The 26,653-nt window shown below is 39.3% G+C and overlaps 1 long non-coding RNA gene across 1 annotated transcript in view; it reads right to left on the bottom strand.

Annotated features, from left to right (window-relative positions):
* The window catches only part of LOC311625168, a 54,962-nt gene extending 28,337 nt beyond the window's left edge, over window positions 1-26,625 (bottom strand). The window contains exons 1-3 of the long non-coding RNA XR_014795448.1: window positions 26,433-26,625; window positions 23,102-23,195; window positions 17,097-17,213 (exon numbers count right to left, since the gene is read on the bottom strand). This is a non-coding gene — a long non-coding RNA (uncharacterized lncRNA). The remainder of the gene's footprint in view (window positions 1-17,096; window positions 17,214-23,101; window positions 23,196-26,432) is intronic.
* Window positions 26,626-26,653: the final 28 nt, after the last annotated feature.

The following is a 26,653-nucleotide window of genomic DNA, read 5'->3' as shown; positions in this document are numbered from 1 at the left end:
CATGCCCTTAACCGGAATCGAACCTGGGACGCTTTCAGTCCCCAAGCCGACGCTCTATCCATTGAGCTAAACCGGTTTTCGGCAACAAATACTTTTTTCAAGGATTTTAATCTACATTGTTAAATGCCCTACTTCTTCAAGTGAAACTTATGCTAAGTATTTGAGGTGGAGTGCTCCATTTGATAAGTATTGGCCCAGCTGAAACCGGTTTGGCTCAGCAGTAGAGCGTCGGCCTGCGAAAGGGTCCCAGGTTCAATTCTGGTCAAGGGCATGTGCATTGGTTGCGGGCACATCCCCGGTGGGGGTGTGCAAGAGGCAGCTGATAGATGTTTCTCTCTCATCAACATTTCTAGTTCTCTATCCCTATCCCTTCCTCTCTGTAAGAAAAATCAATAAAATATATTAAAAACAAAAACAAAAACAAAGTATTGGCCCAGGAGAGCTAAGCTGCTCAATAAAAATTAAAATACCTTTATTGTTTCAGTCAGAATTAATGTGTCCAATTAACCAAATGTTGAAAAAAGAAGCTCAGTTTCTTCCCCACTGTCAAAGCACCTGATTCTGAAGGGTTGTGAATAAAAGGGTATTGAGCAAAATAGATGGAGTAATTTAGCAGGAGAGAGAAGACTAACACAGTTAGATGAAGTTTGCCAACTCAAAATAAGTATAAGACTTGACATAAGGCAGAGCATCGTATGATTAGGTTATTTGTAGTTTGTACTGGAATTTAAGACCATGTGAGAGAGAATGAGAGAGGAAGAGAGAGAATATGTGTGTGTGTGTGTGTGTGTGTGTGTAAGAGGGAGAGAGGAAATTTGGAGAAGGAACAAAAAGTCTGTTTTTGTAACATAAGGTAAAGCAATTTACTGGGGGGAAAGTACAGGATTTAGACCTAATCAACCATGAATGAGAATATTATATGTAATCTATATATATAAAAGACTACACGACCAGCTGACCCACTGACCATCCAACCGGAAACTATGACACACAATGACCACCAGGGGGCGGACGCTCAACACAGGAGCTGCCAAGCTGCAGTGATGCACCCCAGAACCATAGAGGAGGGAGCCCAATTTTTGGGTGCATCACCTGAGAACCGCCCTTACAATCTGGGATCCCTCAGGAGATGTCAGGCTGCCAGTTTTAGCCTGATCCCCACAGGCCAGACAGAGGAACCTCACCTGATGGAGGGATCCCCTCACTCTGCAGATGCCGGTGCCGCCCTAGGTGCAGCCAGCTAGGGAGGGTCTGTAGGAGATTGGCTCCAGGGCGCCAGCCCCCGTCTAATTAATTGCCTTTTAATTTGCAGGAATAATAGCACATTTTATGTTTTTTCATCAAATCTAAGACACCATCAATTATAAGATTCATTTAAATTTCAAAGATTCAAAATGTTTTTTTTAATTTGATCTTAGAACTGATAAAATGCAATAATTTGTTTGAATCCCACTTGGAAAATGAAGATAATGCATAATACAGCCCTGCAGAGTACTGCCTAACATATGGTAGGTTCTAGGAAACATAAAAAGTATTATTATTTCCACCTCTTCTTGCCAAAAACAAATTAATATCCTTCTTCCCAAAATACTATTTTAATTTTTACTGCAAAAGTTTAGATCACAGAAAGGGACATTCACCTCATCACAAATGAAAACAACATGCCAATGGAGAAAGTAAGACAGTATTCATCCTCCCCAGATTTTTCTATGCTTTTAGAACAAATAAATGTGTGTGAGAGTCTACACATATATAAAGTGATAAATCTCTTCAAAATACACTTTTAAATGTACTTATGTGAGCACTCTTACAGCACTTTGCACTGCATAATGAATAAAGAAACACATTAGAAAAGACACAACTTGTTAATTCTTTTTTAAAGGTGTGAGGTACTGTCAGTGAAATGAACATAAATTCCAGCATTCCTATACGTAAGAGCATTAGAACTAGTAGTATTTTATTCATATCTGTGTCACCCATAATAAACTTGACACATTTTCTGATCATCTTAACTGGATGTAGTCTTCCCCACCTTTACAAATTCAAGGGTTTCTATTGTATATTATGTTTGTAATTTTCATGGGACACTACTGCTTTCTGTGGTTCCCAGACCGATGATATTATCATCACGAGGAACTTATTAGAAATGTAAATTCTAGGCTCCACTCTAGATCTACTGAATCAGAAACTGAGTGAAGGACTCAGAAATCAGTGTTTTGATGCAGATTCTTGCTAGCTTGAGAGCCACTTTTTCAGAAGTTGCCATGGAAAAAACAGAACAAGTGAGCACCCACCCATTTGCCATAATAACCAATTTTTGTTAGTCTACTTTGATATTTAGATTTCATCAGAACCAAGATCTGGAAAAAGCGTTATGGAGAAAGGCTGGGGGATAGAAGAGAGTATTTACAATGGAACTAGGGTTCCAGAGACCACTCTGGATGTTGACTCTCTTCCAGCCTATCCTAAGCCATTGTGTGGGCTCAGTCATCCTTGATAGAAACTAGTGATAGGTGTATACAGGGAGATACCTAGGTTAATAATTATATCACTATTTTAATATTACCTTAATTATACTATTAGTAACTATATAATTAATACCTATTAATCCATTTTCAATTCTAAAAATCAGCAGGAGGACAAGCTCTATGGTCTCCCAGTGCTGACGATGGAGCATCCATTTGCACAACTCCAGTATCAGATGGAACAGGTTTTCAATTTATTCTCAGACTAACCAAATCAGTCCAGTAGCATATTAAACCCACAGAACCTAAGAAGCACTTAGGCTCACAGAGGTAGTATAAACTTTGATTTATACACCATGTTTTTTAAAAATATATTTTTATTGATTTCAGAGAGGAAGGGAGAGGGAAAGATAGAAACATCAATGATGAGAGAGAATCATTGATTGGCTGCCGGCTGCCTCCTGCTTGACCCCCACTGGGGATAGAGCCCTCCAGCCGGAAATGTGCTCTTGACTGAAATTGAACCCGGTCCCCTTTAGTCCACAGGCTGATGTTCTATCCACCGAGTCAAACTAGCTAGGGCCATACACAAGTCTGTACTCATGGTCTCCTCCTTGCTGTGATGCAAACCTCTCCCAAACCACCACTAAGATCATTCTCCAAATGAAGCTAACTATATATTATAGGTGACTTCAGCCCTAATTACACAGGTTTCTTCACTCTCACTACTGTTTACTTCATTTGTATGCTGTTTTTCTCAGGAAATTGAGGAGGGGCTCCTGAAACCCAGACAACTGATCCTCCTGGCGAAACTTCAGCTTTGCTCTTGGTTCTCAGCACTCTTGAGTCACAGGAATGTAAACACTGCGAAACCTCAACCTCTTTGTCTTGTCTCTTATTTCCAATGCCCCCATGAATTTACTGGCATAGCATATCTTATTTCTAATAACTCCTAAACCAAACACATTTCTTTCCTTCAATAAAATAGATCTCCTTTCTGATCAATGTAACCCAGAGTGGGCCAGGCAAGAAAATGAGATGAGGCATCCGTAATGAAAGGGGTGAGGACTGAGACAGTAGAGAGCTGCGATGGGAATGCCAGTTTAGCCAATTTATTAATGTGTGTCTGTATAGAGTTTGGGTTGAGGCAAGAAGAGCTTGGAAACTTAGACAGACTTGGGTTCCAGAATTAGATAAGCTAGTTCTTAGCTGTGTGATCTTGGAAATAATAATAGGTTCGTGGGCTTGTGAAGATTTGTGTGTGTGTTCTTTGGCTTGTTTTGACGATTAAATGATAATGCACATAAAAGTGCATAGCAGAACTCCCAGTACATGGCGAACTTCAACAAATAGTAACTGGGAGTTTCCATTTCTTATGAATCAATGACACCATCCCTTACCAATTAAAAGACAATGCACAATACAGATTTAAGTGATAACTGAGTTTTTATTGCCTTCTATAAATATAAAAATATTCCCAAGAAATAGGATTCAGGAAGGAATTAGTCACCACTATGTTTTAATGAATCCGAAGGGAGAAGAGATGGTCTTCATCCTTAATGGACCAAGGCATGGAATTTGTTTAAGATTTATTTTTCAGAGGAATTAGGTTTCAGAGGTTTTGAGCGTATGTATAGTTTTCCCATATATTCCCTGCTACCTCACAGGCATGGCCTCCCCCATTTTCAACATCACTCAACAGAAGGGTACATTTTTTACCAAGGATGAGCCTATATTGATAGTTACCCAAAGTGTGCAGTTTGTTGTATATCCTATGGATTTTGACTAAAGTATTATGGCATGCATCTATTATTAAAATGCTGTACTAAAAATTCTTTATGCTCTGCCTATTCATCTCTCCCCACTCTCACCCCTGGCAACTATTGACTTTTATTTTCCCCATTGTTGTGCCTTTTCCAGAATTTCCTATAGTTGGAATCATATAGAATGTAGCATTTTCAGATTGGCTTCTTTCACTTAGTAAAGTATACATTTAAGGCTCATCCATGTATTTTCATGATTTGACAGCTCATTTCTTTTTAGTGTTGAATAATATTTCCATTGCGTATCACTGTTTACTTACCCATTCACTTATTGAAGGACATCTATTTTGCTTCCAAGCTTTGGTAGTTATAGATAAAGCTTTTATATATATCCATGTGCGTCCAAGTTCATTTTTTTTGTGTGTGGACAAAAGTTTTCAATTTGAGGGGAGTAAATACCAATGAGAGAGACTGGTGGATTATATGGTAAGGATATATTTAGTTTTGTGAGATATCACCGAGCTATCTTCCAAAGTGGTTGTACCATTTTGCATTCCTACCAGCAATGTATAAGAGCTTCTGTTGTTCCACATCCTGACCAGCATTTGGTATTGTCAGTATTTTGTATTTTGGCCATTCTAATAGTTGGGCATTAGTATCTTGTTGTTTTAATTTGCATTTCTCTGGTGCATATGATATAGAACATCTTTTCATATGCTTATTTTCCATGTGTAAATCTGCACTGATGAGGTGCCTGTTCAGGTCACTGGACCAATTTTCTTTTAAGTATGTTTTTATTGAATCAAACCAGTGATCTCTTGGTTAATGGGTCGATGCTCAACCACTGAGCCACACTGGCCGGGCAATTGGACCAATTTTTAATTGAGATGTTTTTCTTATTATTGAGTTTTGAGTTCTTTGTATACTTTGTATAACAGTGTTTTATCAGATGTGTCTTTTGCAGGTATTTTCTCTCAGTAGTTGTCCAATTTGTCATTTATTTCTTTCATGGATTGTATCTTTGGTATTATATCTAAAAATGCATCACTAGCCTGGCCAGCATGGCTCAGTGGTTTAGTGTTGACCTATGAAGCAGGAGGTCATAGTTCAGTTCCCTGTCAGGGAACCTGCCTAGGTTGCCAACTTGATCACCAGTGTGAGGCATGTAGGAGGCAGTCAATCAATGATTCTCTCTTATCATTGATGTTTCTAACTCTCTTTCCCTCTCTCCTCCTCGCTGAAATTAATAAAAAATATATTTATATAAAAGCATCATTATACCTAGGCTTACCTAGGTTTTCTCCTATGTTACCTTCTAAAAGTTTTATAGTTTTGCATTTTTACATTCAGATATAAGATACAGTTTGAGTTAGTTTTTGTGAAGGGTGTAAGGCAAGACAAGGAATTTTAAAAGTTAATGATTAATGTTATGAAACTATACAAGCAAGGTTAAGGGTTGCTTAATTGGGTGAATCAAACCATGTAGGAATTGAAAATCAAAGAATAATTAATAAGAACTGGAGTTAATTAAATACCTCTTCCAAGAGTAAGTAAAGTTTGAAGGAAGTCATAATTAAAGTTTTAGGAGGGAAGTTGATGAGCTAGTGTAAATATCCTAGATTGTACAGGCTCTAGAACGTTTACTCTGATAAGAAATAAATGGAGCTGGTGGGAAAGAAGAGGATGATTTTCTTCAAATATGTAAAGATCTATCATATGAAGTAAAAATGGATTCCCAATAACACTTAATTTGATGATATCTGCCCAGTTCACTTCCCCTTCTGTGTAAATGGTTCCAATCCACAAAAATGACCACTGTAGCCCTCTGAAGTACTTAACTGTCCCCTCAATGGCCCCCACTGATTGAATAAAGACAGTATCTAGTCCAAATTAGACACTCAGATTCTCTTTTTTAGATATCTGGGATTGGTCCAGGGATGGCTGACCTACTAAATGGAGTGACCTAAACCAGTAAATGACTGCAGGAAGCAGAAATCACTCTCCTGATAAACTGCATGAAACTGTGACCTGGCAAGAAACAACCCTGTATTGTATTACACCACTGTGGTTTGGGGAACACTGAAAACAGTGGTTCACCTATCTGACTAAGATAGTAAGTTAGGCCCTAGCTGGTATGGTTCAGTGGATAGATCACTGGCCTATGCACTGAAGGGTCCCGGGTTCAGTTTTGGTCAAGAGCACATGCCCAGGTTGTAGGCTCGATCCCCAGTAGAAGGTGTGCAGGGGGCAGCCGATCAATGATTCTGTCTCATCATTGATGTTTCTATCTCTCCCTTCCTCTCTGAAATCAATAAAAATGCTATCTATATCTATATCTATATCTATATCTATATCTATATCTATATCTATATCTATATCTATCTATCTATCCTCTCCCTTCCTCTCTGAAATCAATAAAAATTATATATAAAGTTAGGCCAGTGGTCGGCAAACTCATTAGTCAACAGAGCCAAATATCAACAGTACAACGATTGAAATTTCTTTTGAGATCCAAATTTTTAAAACTTAAACTTCTTCTAAAGCCACTTCTTCAAAATAGACTTGCCCAGGCAATGGTATTTTGTGGAAGAGCCACACTCAAGGGGTCAAAGAGCCTCATGTGGCTCGTGAGCTGCAGTTTGCTGGCCACGGAGTTAGACTATATCACCTCTAAATATCCCTTCAAACTCATAGATTTCTTAATGAGAGACTTAACAAACAACAACACTTTTCTGTAGGTGACCTGCAAGATGATCAAATGAAAAGAGAAAATGGAAGCCAATAGATCAGTTAAAAATCTCAATCAAAAACTTAGCATCTACATAATAGGTGCCTAAATGTGGGATTAGGGAAGAAACAGAAAATAAAATACGGCAGAGAGGAACATAACTAGAGAGAAATCAATAATAACTGATTGTATTAATCAGGCCTTTTTATTCCCTGTGACAGTAAAGGCTAGCCTGTGGGCATGACTTTATATTCAAACTAACCAATCTAGATCCCACATTACAACTACTCCTTTATAGGGCTCTCATGGGGCTCTCACACTGACCCATTATCCACTCACCCTAATCACCAAAGGGCAAGTGGATAATGACAACTAGAGGCAGCCCTTATGCCCCAGGCCTGCTGAAATTACTCAAACTAGCAAAACCTAAGCCTGTTCCCTCTGCCTCATTCATTTCTCCCCTTGAAAACCACAATAAAGACTCTTGCCCATGTTCCCTCCTCACTCCTGCTGCCTCCTGACCAACCCTGTGATTCCCTACCTTGACCCCATTCAGCATGGTGTGCCCTCCTCTTTTTATAATCTATCTTTTCCATAGCAGGGGTCTCCTGGTCTGCTGTCCTCACTGTGCCACACCTACATGTGAAAACACTAATTGGGTGTGATGGGGAAGAAAGAGTCAAATACTACCTCCTCTTGTACCACTCTCCACCTGCCCACTAGATTTCAGTGGCCTTTTAGAACCTTCAACAGCCAGAATTGCTTCCCACCTCAGCATATTCACACATGCCCTCCCTTCTGCCTAGAATTTTTTTTTTTTAATCCTTTCTCTTCAGGTGGCTAACTCTCTCCTGGCTGATCTCAGGTTTTTGTTCAAATGTCACTTTGTTTCCTGACTCTTCAATCTAAATTATGTCTCCCTCCTCATTATTGTCTTTCATATGCTCCTGAATTTTTCCTTTCATATTATTTACTATAAATTACTGTTTATTTTGTAATTACATATATAATGTGTACATACCTATATATGTATATAATATAGTATTCTAGAGGCCCGGTGCATCTGGGACCCCTCGGGAGATGTCCAACTGATAGCTGAGGCCTGCTTCCTGGGGGAACTGGGCCTAAGCTGGCAGTGAGACATCCCTCTGGCAGCACGGGAGCCTTTGGGAGAGATCCAATTAATGGCTTAAGTTGCTCCCCGCCGGGAGCGAACCTAAGCCATTAGTCGGACATCCTTAGTGCTGCCACCGAGGCAGGAGAGGGTCCCCCCGCTGCGCTGGCCAGCCATGAGCCGGCTTCTGGATGAATGAAACCCCCCCTGCGCTCACTGACCACCAGGGGTCAGCTCCTGCATTGAGCATCTGCCCCCTGATAGTCAGTGTGCATCATAGTGACCGGTCATTCTGCTGTTAGGGTCAATTTGCATATTACCCTTTTACTATAAAGAATATTTACACACACAAATATATAGTGTGTGCCTGTGTGTGTATGTGTGTGTGCGTGCGCGCGTGTGTGTTTATTTAAAGTCAATCTGTCTGCCTAGAGATTATAAATAACATAAGGACAGTGACCATGTCTCTTTTATTTCACTCTTTTATATCCAATGGCCAACATAGTACCAATACTACTAAAAATCTAATAAATGCTTGATGAATGAATTTCTAGATTTCTAATCTGAAACATTGGAGAAATGATACACACTGTCTGGGTCAGTCTTTACATATTGTAGAATAGCAGTATTTGTAGAATCAAACAATTAAACTTAAGGAATAAAAACAAATCAGTCAGGAATATGAACTGTCTGGCACAGTATCCGGCACATCAGGTCAATCAACAAATATTAGTTTCATTCATTATCTCTTAGAATTTACACCCCAAACCACCAGGTGAACCATCTGCCACAGTGGAACTTGCACTGAAACCAAATAGATAGACTTTAGCTACTAGTCTTCCTTTTAGCTACCAGAAAGACCAATAAATACTCCAGGCAGGAGGTAATAGTTTCAGGAGCATCAGGCCCATAAAAGAGCCACACTCCACCTGTCAATAACCAATATTCCATTTAAAGCCTTCCCATTCACTTCAGTTCTCACACTTATTGTGCCAGCTCTAGTCTCTGCCCAACCTGTCAGCTCCGAGCCTTCAGCCAGCACATTAACCTGAGCATTCCTTATCTCTCACTAGTAACATGTATCTCATCTTGGCAAACCTGACGCTACTCTGACCAAGCAGACTTGTGCTATTCTGACTCCTAATCATTAAGAGAGCCTAGCTTTTCAACAAGTTAGCCAGCTGGAAAGGGTTTCTTTCTTTCACAGCTGACCTATCTGTAATAATAAAAGGGCAATATGGTATCGACCATAATAATTAGACCAGACAGCCTAACGACCTTCCAGACATCCTTCCGGATGTCTTTCCAAGGCGGTAGCCGAGACAGCCAGGGCTGCGAGTGGGACCCTCCTGCCTTGGTGAGCCCACGGCCCCACCCGCACCAGCCCGCGCCAGCCGCCAACTCTGCACTTGGTTCCTGGGTCCCACAGCACAGCGCCTGCCTCTGCCAACCCTGCCCGGCTTGGTGCCACCTTACACCACTGGCCCAGTGTCATTCCTGCATGCCCGCTGGACCCTCCCTCTGCAACCCCTGGGGCCACGCACCCACCGGGCAGGAACCAGCAGCCATGGCGGAGGGCAGCCTGCTCCTCCTGAGGCAGTTCTCTCAGGTGGAGAGCAGAGGAGGACACGGCATTGGCGATGATAATAGCTGCTGTTTATCAACCTGACAGCAACTGTGCCAGGCTCTGTGTTGAACCCTTTGCATGCGTTCATCCTCGCGTCAGCCTGTGTAGTTGCCACAATTGTTATCCTTATTTTTCAGAGGCAGCATTTGAGATTCAGAAAGGTCAAGCGATTTGCAGTCAGAAGGTAGTGAAGTCAAAAGGGAACCAGAATTTTCTTGACACCCTCCTGCTGCTGAACATAAAACTGGGACACCCACCGCGGCCTCGCTGATGTCAATAAATCACCCCCAGTAGAAATAAAACAGCAGTAAAGAAGGAGAGAGTGTGGGTGAGAAGTGAGAAAAAAAGCTTTGAGGGAAGGGGTGAGGGGGTTAGCTTTGACACTGAATAAAGAAAGCTGTTTGCAGTTTTAAAATGCCTTATTGATATCCATTAGAATTTTTTTCCTATTTTTTATCTACTTAGAGCTTTATAGAATTGTAAATGACAGGATTTTACTGTGTTTACAAGCAAGTACATTTTATAAGTGTTCTATGTGTGTAAAATGATATTTTCAACTAAAAAGTGTTGGCTACTGTAAAGGCCTGGCCTTTTTCTGGCTCCTGTGATCTTGCCTACACTGCTAGACTACAGTTTAATGTTGCTTTGTATCATGAGGCCAAGAAACCCCATATTGTTTATAAATAGGACAATTTAAACAGCAATTAACATTTAATGAACAAAAGAAAAAGAATTGCTCAGCAAATCTGTAGTGGGGTGGGACATGCTCTTGTAGGAGCAGAGGAAGAAAAGGAAATGCTACTTTAGATTTTCTACATTTCACTCCTTACAAAATGTTCATTGAAACAGGCATGACATACCGTATTTTTCGGACCATAAGACGCACTGGACCATAAGACGCACCAGTTTTTAGAGAAGGGAAATGAAGAAAAAAAGATTCTGAAACAAATAGTGTCCTAAAATATTTTATGTGCATTAAAACCCAACATCACAGTCATAAACACATGTAATCAACCCTGTAAAGTAAGCAGCAGCATTTAGAACCATTTTAGAGCCGGGCAAGCACACAGAGACCACACAGAGCCGGGCAAGTAAAAAAAAACTTTTTTTTTTTACAGTATATGTGTAGGCTATATTTGGACCATAAGACGCAGGGACTTTTCCCCCCCACTTCTGAGGGGAAAAAAGTGCGTCTTATGGTCCGAAAAATACGGTATTTGGAGGACAATTTTTTTTTAATTAGTGGGGTCATATTCTAGCCTTTTAGATTCACATGTTTTATAATATCCTTTCATCATTGTTCAAAGCTTGAGTCTGTTACCCAGCATATTAACGTGGCTTCAAAAAAGAGAGGAGGGAGTGGAAGCCATCAGTTCTACAGAGACCAACATGCTGAGCAAATTGATATAAGTGCTATTCAATGAATTTTGTTATTTTGAAGTAATAGTTTAAAGATATTGAACAGAAATCATTAACCCACTGGAAGACACCTTTTAAATATTATATTCCATTTCAAATGCCTATCAAATGAAAGTTAAAAGAGTACAAGGCTGAACCTCATATTGCTAGCTAAGGACAATTAGGTAAGTTAATAGGTATGATGTATCTCTCTCCATGGATAGCAAAATGAGTTTAAAGATTGCTTTGGAATCTAAAGAGCTTGGCTCAGCTTCAAACTGCTCCTACCATCTGTTTCCAGTGTTAATTCGCTGACTGTCTGGGGACTACTCTTTCCTGACCAACTCTCTGCAGTTACAATTCAAAGAGGCATGTAACACTTGGATAATTTCTTAAGCCATGTGACATTTATATTATATGATTTTATATGCCACATGATATGCATGATTTATGTAATGCATTTTACATATGTACCTTAATTCCCCACCTGGTCTCATTCTGACCATTGGCCCCTGAAATGAGTTCAATTCTTTTTTTTGGTTAAACTCAAAATTCCCAAGGATAGATTGAATTAGATGCTATTTCAACTAGTGTCTTGCTTTTTCTTTAACCTTACTATTCTGTAAGTATTTCAAAATAATCTCATACTGGCCTAAAATGCCACATTAGACCAAACTGTTTTAATAGATATTTTTAGAACATTTCATCCAAACAGGCTACACATTTTTCTCAGATGCACATGGAACATTTCCAGGATAGGCCAAAAATCAATCCTCAATAAATTCAAGTAGATATAGTTACCATATATTTTTACCAAAATGACATGAAACTAGATAATACTGGAAGAAAACTGGAAAATACACACAAACAGAAATTAAACAACTTTATAATAAACACTCAATGGATCAATGAATAAATAAAAAACTACCTTGAGACAAATGAAAACACAGCTTTAAAAACATTTATGGCATGCAGTAAAAGAAGTTATAAGAGATAAGTTCATAGCTATTGTATATAGGCCTACCTCAAGAAGTAAGAAAAATTCCAAATAAACAATCTAATTTTACACGTGAAGGAAACAGAAAAGGAAGAACAAACAAAACCCAAAGTAAGTAGAAGGAAAGAAATAATAAAGATCATAGTGGAAATAAACAAAATAAAGACTTGAAAAACAATAGAAATTATCAATGAAGCTAGGAGCTGATTCTGTGAAAGGATAAATTAAATTGACAAATCAGTGGCAAGGTTCATCAAGAGAAATAAGAGGAGAGCCCAAATAAATGAAATCAGAAATGAAAGAGGAATGATCACAACCAATACCATAGAAGTACAAAGTATCATTAAAGAATGCTATAAACAATTATATGCCAACAAATGGATACATTTCTAGAAATATATAACCTTCCAAAGCTAGACCAGGAAGAAAATGAGAATTTGAACAGACTGATTACTAGCAATGAAACTAAAGCAGTAATAAAAAAATAAAAATAAAAACTCCCAACAAACAAAAGCCCAGGCCCAGGTGGCTTCACAGGTGAATTCTACCCAACATTTATAGAAAAATTAATACATACCCTTCTCAAACTATTCCAAAAAATTGGAAAGAATGCTTCCAAACTCATTATACAGTACAAGACCAGCATTACCCTGATACCAAAATCAGACAATGACAACATAAACAAAAGAGAATTACATATCAATATCTCTAATGAACATAGATGTAAAAATTATCAGCAAAATACTAGCAGACTGAGTTCAACAATACATTAAAAGGATAGCCCATCCCACCCAGCAGGAGTGGCTCAGTGTAGACCTATGAGCCAGGAGGTCACGGTTCAATTCCTGGTGAGGACACATGCCTGGGTTGTGCACTTGGTCTCCAGTAGGGAGCATGCAGGAAGCAGCTGATCAATGATTCTCTCTCATTGATGTTTCTATCTCTCTTCTTCTCCCTTTCTCTCTGAAATCAATTTAAAAAAATATTTTTTTAAAAGGATATACAGCATGATCAAGTGGGATTTATGCCAAGGATGTAAAGGTGGTCAATATCCACAAAACAATTTATATAATTCAACACCTCAACAATACCAAGGATAAAAATCATATGACCATCTCAACAGATGCAGAAAATTTGACAAAATTCAATATCCACTTATGGTTAAAAAAAAAAAAAATGGCCAAAACTCTCAGCAAAGTGGGTATAGAAGGAACTTACTTGAACTTGCTAATGGCTGTATATGACAAAACCTTGGCTAACATACTCAATGGTAAAAAGCTGAAAGCTTTTCATCTAAAATCAGGAACAAAACAAGGATGCCCACTCTTCCCACTATTATTATAATAGTACTGGAAGTCCTAGACACAGCAACAAAACAAGAAATACAAATAAAAGACATCCAAATTGGAAAGAAAAAAGGAAAACTGTCACTATTTACAAATGACATATTATATATAGAAAACCCTAAAGAATCCACCAAAAAACATTGAAATTTGTTAGTATCCAAAACAACATCCTAAGATAGAATTTTGGTAGCCCTGTGAAACACTTTCTCATACAGACCAACCGTGTGAAGAACAATTCCATTTTGTCTTGCAGCAGCTATTAATGTGAATTTCAGCAGATTTTACTATTTTTTTATTGGCTTCTTTGACATTTATCTGGTGTTCAAAATATACTAAAAATAATGTTTCTCTGAATAAGCCTCACTTATAACTGTCATTTACTTCATAATGATTTTTATCTTCTTTCAAAGCTTACTCATTTGTGGATAATTATTAAGCACTTTGCAATATGTGGGGTGTGAAACAGAGCCTTGAAATTTGACAACCCCTAAAACTCATAACAATCCTTCCATACCAGAGGAGTGCTGAATTATTTTATACAACTCAATCATTGTCACCCCATGGGTGTAATGGCAATGAAGGAAGTCTAGCTTGAAAGGGATAAGGCTAGTTTTCCAACAAAATGGGAGAGAAGATTGATATCCCAGGTCTAGGCAATCAAAAAATCATGTCCAGGGATATCAACTGGGCAGGAAAGAGCACATGAGGACTATAAAGGCAGATGGAGAAGCTAGCAGGTGAGAGAATCAGCAGGAATGGTACATCAGAATGCATCTGCCTCACACTCTTGGCAATAGTGAGCTCCCTGTTCCAGCCTGGTGGTTTTGGCAAGGGCTGCCTCTCCTCTCACCATTTCCCATCTACCTGGGCACAGGTATGGGTTTATTAAACAGATTGAGTAAATCATAGTAACAATACATTAGGGGTAACTGTGCTCCCTATTTCTGAGGTGGTATGGCACCACTCCCATCACCAAAACAAGGTGTCAGATGGATGAACAGAGATTGGAGGGGGGAAGCTGTTGATAGCATTTGGACCAAAAGAGGACTGAGCCAATTTGGTTTTCTTTTCAAGTGAAGCATTTCTTCAGCTATATCTCATGAACATCTTAGGAAACCCAGAAACCAGCTTAGGTAGATTAGCATTATTTCAGGTTTCAAAGCCATTTTCTATTGGCCTCTGGGATAAAGGAAATCAAGTAACTTCCTATTGTCTTCCACTTGAAAATATAAGAAGATATACAGGAACCAAAAGATTTGATGCTTTTAAAACACATACCAAGAAAGCCTATAATATCCTTTCACCCATAAATAGCGTACAGAACAAATAGCGTACAGAACAAGCTTTTTGTCACACAAATTAACATTTTAATTAGTTATTAAAAGACATTTTAGACTAAGAGAAAACAAAAAAATCATTTACATATGAAAATTAGATTTTTTGATAGTGTTGAGATAGATAAAACATAAATAGATATAGCTGTGATACAGTAGGTGAGCAACCACTAAAATAATAGTACTCTGACACAAAACCATGGCTAGATTCATATTTTTTATGACTAAGGTGACACTATAAACAATCGTTTCATCTTTCTCAATAATTTAAAAATTGTAATTTTAAATAAAAAATTCAATGTTCTCTTCCAGTGTGTTCTGTATTTCAGGAATATTCATGCCCTACCATTTATAATCAAGTACTGTAATATAAATCCTGAGGAACAATTATTCAGTGTAATTATTTTTTGCTACTACAAATTTGAAACTAATTATCTACCTTAACATTCAAAAGGGGTCAATAATTGTTCTTTTTCCTTTTCTTTTGTTGGATCCTAAAAATCGCAGTGCTTAATTAAAGTAATCATATTAGTCTGATACACTTACTTAAGCTCTCCAGGACACGTATGATCAATGTTTCTCTCTCACATCAATGTTTCTCTCCCTCTCTCTTTTCCTCTTTTTCTAAAATCAATAAAAAAGATATCCTGCCGAAACCGGTTTGGCTCAGTGGATAGAGCGTCAGCCTGCAGACTGAAAGGTCCCAGGTTTGATTCTGGTCAAGGGCATGTACCTTGGTTGCAGGCACATCCCTGGTAGGGGGTGTGTAGGAGGCAGCTGATCGTTGTTTCTCTCTTATCAATGTTTCCAATTCTCTATCCTCTCCCTTCCTCTCTGTAAAATCAATAAAATATATATTTTTTAAAAATATCCTCAAGTGAGGATTAAAAAAAAGAAAAAAGAAGGGAAGTGCCATGTTAAACAATGATGAAGTTTTCTCTGCAAAGAATCTTTTTTTAAAAAAGTCATAAAAGAGCTAGCAATCCCATATACAATAATAAAAGCCTAATATGCCAAGTGTCCAATCATCCAGTTGTCTGTTCAACCAATCAAAGTATAATATGCTCATGATATGCTAAGGCTGCTCAACCACTCGCTATGATGTGCACTGACCACCAGTGGGCAGACAGTTGACCGATCAACCAGTTACCATTACATGCACTGACCACCAGGGGGAAGACGCTCCAACTGGTAGGTTAGCTTGCTGCTGGGGTCCAGGCGATTAGGACTGTGTGAGACGGACAAGACACACCCTGGAGCCCTCCCATAATCCCTCCCTGGCTAGCCAACCTCTCAGATTCTTCCTTGGTCCCAATCATGCATCAGTGGGGTCCTTCAGCCTAGCCTATGCCCTCTCGCAATCTGGGACCCCTTGTGGGATGTCAGAGAGCTGGTTTTGTAGGAGCTGCCTCCTGGTGGTCAGTGTGCTCCCACAGGGGGACACCGCTCATCCAGAAGCCGGTCTCACAGCTGGCGAGTGCAGCAGTGGTGGCAGAGGCCCGTCAGTCAGACATTTCCCAAGGGCTCCAGGACTGCAAGAGGGGGCAGGCCGGGCTGAGGGACAATCCCCTGCCCGCCTCCACAAGTGCATGAATATCATGCACTGGGCCTCTAGCAAGATATAATAATCTATGGTACTGTCTTTCTCTTTAGGTAAGATTATCGTGATGCCTAGCCATCAGATGGGCAATCATAAACTGATTGGTTGGATTTGGCAGTCTCAACAATAAACCGAATAATATTCTGAAAATATTCAATAACAGATCATGAACTTGTTAACAGTGGACAACTACATCCAAACTGCTGTTATTACAACCAAAACAATACAAGAGTGTTTAAGGGGATATCTCTTTCAGATGTCTGAGCACTCTCCCATTTGGAAAAGAACAGATTATCACTTGTTGCTTACATTTTCTCCCCATAATCAAAGGGATTCATAGCAGTAGGAGATACTGCATTGACCTAAATGAAATGCAAAAAAAGAACTGATATTCTAAGAAGTGCACGGTGTTAACCATGTCTTTTTATTTTCTGTATCTTCATGCTTTGAAATTGGGACCTTGATGACTCCAGAGGGACTGCAAACCAACCAATCCAGAGCCCACACCCCCAGCCACCTCCTCACTGCTCCCACACTCAGGGCAGCTGTTCCCCTGCCCTAATCCCCCTAGAGCTGGCTACCTGACCACTAAGGGACAGCTCCTGTGCTCCAGTCCCCACTGGAATTATCGGAATTAGATAATCCTAAACCTATTTCTTTTTGCAGAAACCACTGTCAAGGCTTTTGCCAACATTTCCCCCTACTCCCTCTGCCTCTGACTTACCCATGCTTCCCTGTGTGATCCTCACGATGGGGTGTGTCCTTTCCTCTCGGGATCTGTGAGCATAATAAATTTCCATTTTCATGGCAGTCATCCCCTGATCTGTCGGCCTTGCCATACCTAAGTAACAATGAAACCTGTATTTTAAAATACTCCTGAGAACTTTAACTATGATTTTTCTTTACCTAAAAATAATATATTAGAGTTGAAAGGACACTATATAAATAATGTAATTCTGTTGGAGGTGAAAATGGCACCGAAATATTATCAGCAAATGGACCTCGGTTCAGCAACCTTAGTCCCCCCGAGTTCTGGCTAAGAAAGAATTCAGAACTAAGATGCAAATACAAGCAAAAGTTTATTTAGGAAGTCACAGAGCTGGAAGAACTGAGTGATGGAAGAAGTGAGCCAGCTGAGCTGCATGGGCACAGAGAACAAGTTACAGAGGCAAACTTAGGAGCAACAGAGACAAGGAAAATACTTCTAGCGGAAGAGAGTGAGGAAAGGCGCCAGTGTGCTCCAGAGAGAGCTGGGTACTGGGTTCTCTGTCTTAAGGGTAATTTATCTGTCAGTTGCAGGGGATTATCCCAATAGATTATTCATCAGCTATCCAGGTGTGTAGTTACAGGGTCATGGTCTCCATTGACTGGTCAGTGCCAGGGCAAGGGGTCATTAATCAACACAGCTGGTCCTGAGGCAGCCACAGTGTCTCTTGTCTGGTTTTGATGCTTTTCTGGGCCTAGAGCAGAAACACACTGTGGCCTAGATATATTTGATTCCATCAGAACCTCATTGTCCTGGGTACTTCATATTTAAGGGCTATTTTCTGGACCCCTTTTCTGTTCCTCCTCTAAGGGGGTTTAACCTGCATGACTAGCAACATGCCAAGGGGAAAAGGTCAGGGGAGGGTCTGAACTGCATGGCCAACCATATGCTAGGGGAGGAAAGGTCACCCTGGGATCAGAGTCCTTGTTCGCCCAGTTTTGCACATTGCTAGCCACCCAGGGCTTTCTGCCCTGCTGACCTTCTGTACCTGGTCCATCGTCCTTGCTCAGCTCATGTGTGTCTAATTGCCTACCACAGTTCAACCCATATCACTGATAAATTTAATAACAGACTCCAGGGTGGCCACTAGCAAAATCATGTCCCCATTATGGCATGTTTTTCTGCTGAATCCAGATGTGACCAAGGACCAAGGAGCACTCCAGGCAGCTTCTATGGTCAGAGATCTGGCTTAAAGATGAAATCTATTTACCTCCCGTGGACTGGTGCAGCTAGTAGCAGAGCCCTGACTGGATGCAGGTTTTCTGATCCCTACTTAAGTACCTTTATTATATGTCATCATCTCCTTCCTCCTCCCTCACAAAGAAGAGTAGGTGATGGGGAAGAGAAACTTAATGAAGAAAAATATACTTTACTGTTATTTCCCTTTAGATTTGATGGTATGTGAGATTTAAATTTTTAATATCTAAGTACATAATTATATACAATGATGTATACTACATTTAAAATTAGAAAAATAAAAACAAATACAACAAAAATATGTTATAATAAAGACTTAATAATTGATTGGTCTCATGTTCTAACTACTAAAGGTGTAAAGCTTGGAAAATGTTCTCAGTTCAACAGGAATTTATTAAATGTCTACAAAGTACAAAGCACTTATATAAGTCTGCTGAGGGACTTGCCCCACACTCTACAAACTTTATGGCTATGGTTTTCAATAGCTTCGAGAAAACCTAATAGTCAAGAAAAATGAATTCAATTTCCAAACATTTATTTAGCTTAGCTAATATAACTTCTTTTATCTCTTCTGTCTTCATTTCTGAATTCTGTATGTTTTTTCAAGATCTTGGCTTACTCCTATTTACATTTTAGCTAATACAGATTTTAAAATTATTTATATTTTAATATTTATTTCAGGACTACTTCTAAGTCTTTGTGAGACAAGTAAGGAAATGACCGAATAAAAGAATAAATCATGTAAATCATAAAACTGGAAAATGAGTCTTTATGCAAATGTACTTTTCAATTTATATGTGCTACATATTAATTTTCCATTCTTTTTTTTTTATTGTTATTATCAGAGTATCTGTATTACCTCCACCCTCTACAGGATGTTATTTCAAATGTGTCTGGTATTTCAAATAACTTCAATGAAACTGTTTCTATCCTATAAAAGGAGATATGTAAGTTTTGAACCATTAACCAACACAAAAACTTTAAGAAACACTCCTTGTCAGTTAAATGTTTACTCAATGGGTGGGCCATTCATAGTGGGGGGGGGGGGGGGGCGGGAAATGCCAAAAATGTGGATTTTAGTGGTTTATTAATTATATTACTTTTAATCAATATTAATTGAATTAATTCTTTATCTTTTTCCTCCTTCTCTTATTAAAAATGTGGCTCCTTTGACCAGTTTATCAATGATTGTTGTCTACAAAATAAAACAAGACAAAAAGCCTATGGCCTTTTCTAAATAAACGAGATAAATGTCCATCTATATAGTGTGTCATTTTTCCTAAGAATCCTGCCATGCTGTTCAAAGATCATGCCTTAGTACCACCCTCCTGGCTAGAAAAGCACACTGCCATGAAATGCCATGTCATTGGGCAAATAGAACTTGACTTTGTGTTGCAAGATAAAGGGAACAGTGTTGTACAAAGCAGCATCATTCCCTATGTTACTGAAAATTGCTCCCATCCATCAAAGTGTTTCCCAGGCATTCTGCAGGTGTGAGCTGTGTAGGCTGTGGGCATCTGCAGTACAGATACAGCAGAGACCCTAAGGTACCCAAAGCTGGTACCCTAGCTTTTGCTGCTGATTAGATAACTCTTTGTTCTAATGAGGCAGTTACCCTATTCTAAAGAATACAATTCTCTTTCTTTCTCCCTCCTTTCCTTCCTCCCTCCCTTCCTCTTAAACTTTGTCTCAGGGACCAGCACCATTTCTTTCCACACCCTTCTTCCCACTTTCTCATGCGCACAGCATCCCATTCTGTGCTCAAGCTCTCCGTAGCCAACCACCATAACTTACACACACACACACACACACACACACACACACACACACACTCCTAACCTTTCTCTTCTCCCCACTACAGCTTTCTTTTCTTGATCCTAGTTATTAAGCGGAAAATATTAGGTAGTGAATGGCCAATCACCATTTGGATTTTTTCACCATTTGCATTTTAAAAGGATGTGTAATTGACATACAGAAAGTATAAAAATGTAAAATGATGAACTGCAGAATTGTAGATTGCAGATGGGAGCAGACTGAACATAAGGAACCTTCTGAGAGCTCATATATGAGAGATGGCTAGCTTTGGTAAATGGTATTGATAGTTGATACCAAATTGGGGAACATGGGTTTTGGAACAAATAATACTATACTGTTTGAGAATATCTGTGAAATTCACAGAAGACATTTCAAACAGAATTTCTAGAAAGTTTTTTTTTTATTTTCCAGGAGAATCTATTCATAAAACAAAAATTCAAGGCAAACCTCACTGTGAAATTGCCTGTGATTATTTCAGACACAAATCCAGAGCAGATTACATCACTACTTAATTATAATGTAAGGAGCATAGGCTTTTCAGAGCTCTAAATAAAGTCGGGTAGCAACGTGGTTAAAAAAAAAAAAAAAAGCACATGATACGTTACTAATCTTCCTCTGAGAGTTAACAAAATACAAACCCTAAGATGTCATACAGTAAGAATGTTAAAACTGCTCATACCATATTAGGCAAAAAGCTTATGCTATGATTAACTAGCATATTTTTCCTTTTGATTTGGTAACCATCATATTGGTTTGGGGAAACAGGAAACATTTTAAATCAATTGTAAGCTATTTGATTTCCATATTGTAGCTACAGAACTATAACTTTTTCTAATATTAAATTATTATTTTAAAAAATAGCCTTGTTTATAATAGAACAATATTGGTTGGTAGTACAAAAAATCAAAACGTCTCACTTTTTTCTATTTGTTTTGACATGAAGAAAGTTTTAGGTACTTGTATTTAGAAGAAAATTATTATTTATTGAGAATTTGCTATATGCCAGTGTTCTGGACATTAATTTGTAAGCTCTCATTTATCTAGCACAGTGGTTGGCAAACTACGGCTTGAAAGTCACATGCAGCTCTTTGGCCCCTTGAGTTTTTAGCAAAGGCCAGCTTAGGAGTACCCTAATTAAGTTAATAACAATGTACCTACCTGTATAGTTTAAGTTTAAAAATTTTGGCTCTCAAAAGAAATTTCAATTGTTGTACTGTTGATATTTGGCTCTGTTGACTAATGAGTTTGCCATCCACTGATCTAACATAAACATTGTACCAGAGCAACTAAAAAAAATAGTTTATTGTCAATACTATCAATAATATAGTCTTTATCCATTATTTTATGATTTACAAATAAATTTTATGTAATTTTATTTTTAATCAGTTTATATATTCATAGTTTAAAAAATTAAGTAGTTCCACAAAGTTGATGAAAAACAGTAATCCAAGAGTTTCATGTGCTTCCCTCCCAAATCTTATTTCCAAGGGATGCAGAAAGCCACCCATTGCCTCACTAGCAGAAAGGGGTGGACAAGGAGTCCGGAAGGCTGATCAGACTTGAGGCTCTGGCAAGGGTCAGAGCCCTACACCCACTGTTGCTTTGAGACAAAGGAGCTGAAGCAACTTCCACCTTTTAGTCTCATGTAAATCCTTGTTGATAGGCTATCACGGAGCTATTACTGGAATTGCCTGCCTACGGGCTATGAGTGTATCCCAAACCTGAATAAAAGGGATGGCAAGGCCAGAGCAAATTGGAGTCCTTTCTTGGGATTCCGCCTGGCCCCCAAAGTCCAAGTTAGTATTTCTTGTCTCTTTCATTTGTGCGCAGCCTCCTCCAAAGCTCGAACCTGAACCCTGAACCACGTGGGATGTGGGATATTCGCAAAGGGACTAATTTCAATCCTTTTTTAATGTTTCTTTTAGTATTTAGAGCCATATTTCTATTCTTAATACTGCTATTCTAAAAAATTTTTTCAATTTTATATATCTATCAACGTTCTATTATGGAAGACGAAAATATGGTTCTGTTTCATACTTACTGTCCTCCCCCAACACCTATACCACACCCACAGATCCCTCACATATCTCCTCCTTCCCATAATGTATTATTGTCTCAGCTTTTGATTAGATCAATAGTCAGTATTTACCCTGTTTCCCCGAAATAAGACAGTGTCTTATATTAATTTTTTCTCCCAAAGTTGCGCTAGGTCTTATTTTCAGGGGATGTCTTATCTTTCCATGCGCTAGGTTTTATTTTGGGAGGGAGGATGTCTTATTTTCGGGGAAACACAGTACATATCATTTATGTTGATATGACCATAAGATATTTTTTATTGCTGAGCCATGTAGTATGATTATATTTCCTCTCTTGTACAACTTTTTGTTTTCCTGGAATTTGTTTTGTCACTTTAGTTCTCTATGTATCTTACATTAATTTACCCTACACTCTCTTTTAGAACTGTAAATCTTCTCTCAACATGTTTTTCAAAGATATTAAGTGTTAGGACTATAGGGCAATATGATACTTAGCCATTTGTAAGCTTCCCACTGCAGGAGAATAAAAGACCAGGAAAAACTTGCTGGACACCAGAGTCAGACCATACTGGGAATGGAAACTGTCCTGAAGACACCTGATCGCGCACCTGCATTCTATCTGCTTTCCAAGCTCACTAGCTCAGCCCCCAAACCCACTGACAAGTTCTTCCGGCTCCACCGCCGAAAGGGACTGTGGCTGGAAGGCAACTTGTAAAACCAGGATTGCTGGTTGTTGCCAGGGTGAGTGTAGGAAGGAACATGGGACAGGGGCACGTTCCTGCCAAGGAACAAGCCTTGAGAAACAACCAAACTGGCATATCAGTGGATTTCTCTGAGATAGCTTCTTCCCTACCTCAAACAAGCTATCAACATTCTAAATCTTGCAAAATTGCCACAGAAAATATAAACTCTTACCTCTTTTTCTTTGGGACCAAAAGAATTGCCCAAGGACCCAATAATCTCCAACACAAGTCATCTCAAATTCCAATACTGGACCCACACAGATACTCTGTTAAAATGAACAAACAGAAAAACAATTTTCAGAAAATTTACACACACACACACACACACACACACTGCAAAGATTGGAGTAAATAAAGTGATGTTATAATGTTTCTGAATAGAAAGACTCAACATGACAAAGATGAAAATTTGCCCCAAATTAATCTCTAATGTTTATACTATCCCAACCCAAATCCTGAATTTCTACCAGAATTTCCTCTACTCATTCTCCAAAGCCCAGCACTTTTTCCTCAGGTAAATAATTATGAACAAAGCCTACATGACTGCCTTTGATCTGGTCCCACATATATACCACCTGACAGAAACTCCTTGAAATATGTGGCATGGATAGGGCAGTTTTCTTCCTATCCCAGTACTAATGCAAGTTGTTTTAATTATCCATTGCTGTATAATACACAACCCCAATACTTACTAACTTAAAACAGTGATAATTTGTTTGCTTGTGATTTGTTTGCATTTGAAAGGGGCAATTCATCTCTGCTCCCCCATGACACTAGCCAGGTTGATTTAATTAAGGCTGAGGGTTGGGGGGGGGGGGGGGGGGTTTTCAGAGGCAGAGATCCACTTCCAAGACGGCTCTAGCTTGGTGCTGTCAGTCACGTGGGAGCTCAGTGGTGCTGTTTGCTGGAGGGTTTTAATGGGCCTTTCCATTTGACTGCATCAGTTTCCTCAGAGCATGGCCACTGTGATTCAGGAGGAGGAATGCCTGTGCTCAGAGACCCAGAATATGACCTCTCTGCAGCCACCTGGACAAAGCAGTGACAGGCCCAGATCAGATTCAAGAAGAAAAGGCACAGATCCCTGTCCTGAGAGAAGGAGCTGCATGCATGTACAGGGAGGGGCAGAATTATTTGGGGACCATCTTTGGAGATTATTTACTACTTGGGTTGTTCCTTAATTTTTCATTCTATTGGTCATTTTGATCAGTTTCCATAAAGAATGTGCAAATGTCCTAGGTTAAGCCACAACCCTTCTGAGAAGTAGTCCCAAATAATTGTTAAATTATAACTCATATTATGAAAGTTAGGCCTGATACATATATTTTTTTATTTAGATATCCAGTTATTCCAAGAGATTTTTTTCCCTTTCTCCACTGAATTGTTTTGGAGTCTTTGTTGAAAAATCAATTGGCCATATTTATGTGGGTCTATTTCTGAATTCTGTTTCAGTGATCTGTGTGTCTTGTTTATTGTACCTTTATTAAAAGTTTATAATTAGAGAGTTTTGGTTCTTCAACTTTGTTCTTTTTCAAAATTGTTTTGGCTATCTTGGGCTTTTGCACAATTTTTAAATCAGCTTGAAATTTTCAACAAAAAAATACTTCTGGGATTTTTATTGGAATTACGTTGAATCTATAGATCTTTTGGAGAAAACTGATAACAAATAATATTGAGTGTTATGATCATGTAGATAATATATATCTCTATTTATTTAAGTCTTTAATTTCTCTCAAGCAATAAATATCAAATAATTTAATCTTAAATGTTTGCTTAAATAAGTAAATAAATAACATGCTTCAGGCATGAAACCTCAATCACTGATTAATGTTCAAAGGACTGTGTGTGGAAAAAAAAATTCTGTTGAGGGCATCGAGTATTAGATTGCTAGCATAAGTAAAATATTTTCCCATCACTGTATGTGGCTTAATAATTGCAAGTGCAGGTAATGGATAACCATATGAAGTTAGATTTATAATTGGCCATCAAGAGAATTGGATTCTTGTATCTAATTTACCTGCAGAGCATGTGACCTTTATTTACTTCATTTGCATCTAAAAATAGGGTTAATCAGATATTCCCCCACTTATTTTATGAGAGCACTGAGAGGAATTTAAATTAAGGAGTGGCTGACAAAATGGTGATTGTGAATATGCTTTTGAAAAGGCATTAAATGCTAGATCTTTGGAGTGACCAATGTTCCAATAGATGTACAAGAAAAAATGTCACACGATGCACTCTTCTCTCCTTTTTTAATCCTCACCTGAGGACATGCTTAGAGAGGTGGGGGGCAGGGGGGAGGAAGGAGAGAGGGAGAGGAGAGAGAGAGAGAGAGAGAGAGAGAGAGAGAGAGAGAGAGAGAGAGAGAGAGAGAGAGAGAGAGAGAGAGAGAAACATTGATGTGAGAGAGAAACATCAATTGGTTGCCTCCTGAACATGCCCCAGAAGCAACCTTTCAGTTCACAGCTCAACCAACCGAGCCACTCTGGCCAGGGCACAGGTGCACTCTTATGTGCCATCAGAGAAGTCCGTAAAAATCAGAGTTGCACAAACAGGCCAGACCTTTCAGAGAGATCTCTCAGAACATCAAAACTATTCCATGAAGAGCAAATTCTATATTATCAATATAAAGGGATAATATGCAAATCGACCAAACGGTGGAATGACCAGTGGGAACTGTGCAGGAGGCAGCTAGCTGATCGATGTTTCTCTCTCATCGATGTTTCTGACTGTCTATCCCTCCCCCTTCCTCTCTGTAAAAAAAAAATCAATAAAATATTTTTTTAAAAATACTGTTATGTGAATGAGCATTCTCAAGGTATCTTATGATACTGTACATCACCTTTCACTTTTCTTTGGTATATATGAATAACCAACATCTTTTGCGCTTTGGGGCCATTATGGAATAAAATAAGTGTTACTTGAACACAAGTACTGGGACATTCAATTCAATAACCAAGAGGGCTACTAAGTGGCTAAGGAGAGCGTATATAGTGTGGATAGGTGGACAAAGGAATGGATTCATGTCCCAGGTGGGCAGGGTGGCGAGACATCAAGAGATTTCATGACGTTGCCGAAACCGGTTCGGCTCAGTGGATAGAGCATCGACCTGCGGACTGAAAGGTCCCAGGTTCGATTCCGGTCAAGGGCATGTACCTTGGTTGCGGGCACATCCCCAGTGAGAGGTGTGCAAGAGGCAGCTGATCGATGTTTCTCTCTCATCGATGTTTCTAGCCCTCTATCCTTCTCTCTCTTCCTCTCTATAAAAAACCAATAAAATATATTTTTAAAAAAGAGAGAGATTTCATGACGCTATTCAGAATGGCTCTCTATTCTATTTTGAAATACAAAAACAACTGAAGCAAAGTTTAGGCTGGCTTTTGGGGAAACCTTTTAGTCTTTGGCTTGGTTCTCTGAATCATTAACCGTTTCAGACTTCTACTTTGTCCAGCCACGAGGTGCGGGCTGGGAGTGCGTTTTCGACTTTGTTCCACATTTCTGCTTACACTGCCCCCGGGATGCGGTCCGCTCCAGGGAACCAGGTGTGGGTCCCCGGCACGTCCTGGGTCCGGGGAGTGTGGGCGCCGCGCGGGCGAACCTCAGGAGGGCCCTCTCGGCCGGCCGGGTCCTCTCCGCCAGGACCCGCGCTCCCGGGCCCCGGCCCGCCCACCGCCCAGCGGGCTCCGGGGGGCGCGGGGGGCGCGGGTCCCGCCACCGGCCGGCGCCC

Source organism: Pipistrellus hanaki (genome assembly GCF_964339955.1).
Source record: "Pipistrellus hanaki genome assembly, chromosome: 7".
NCBI lineage: Eukaryota > Metazoa > Chordata > Mammalia > Chiroptera > Vespertilionidae > Pipistrellus > Pipistrellus hanaki.
The sequence above is the reverse complement of the archived record's forward strand: the minus strand, read 5'-3'. Positions and strand labels throughout refer to the sequence as shown.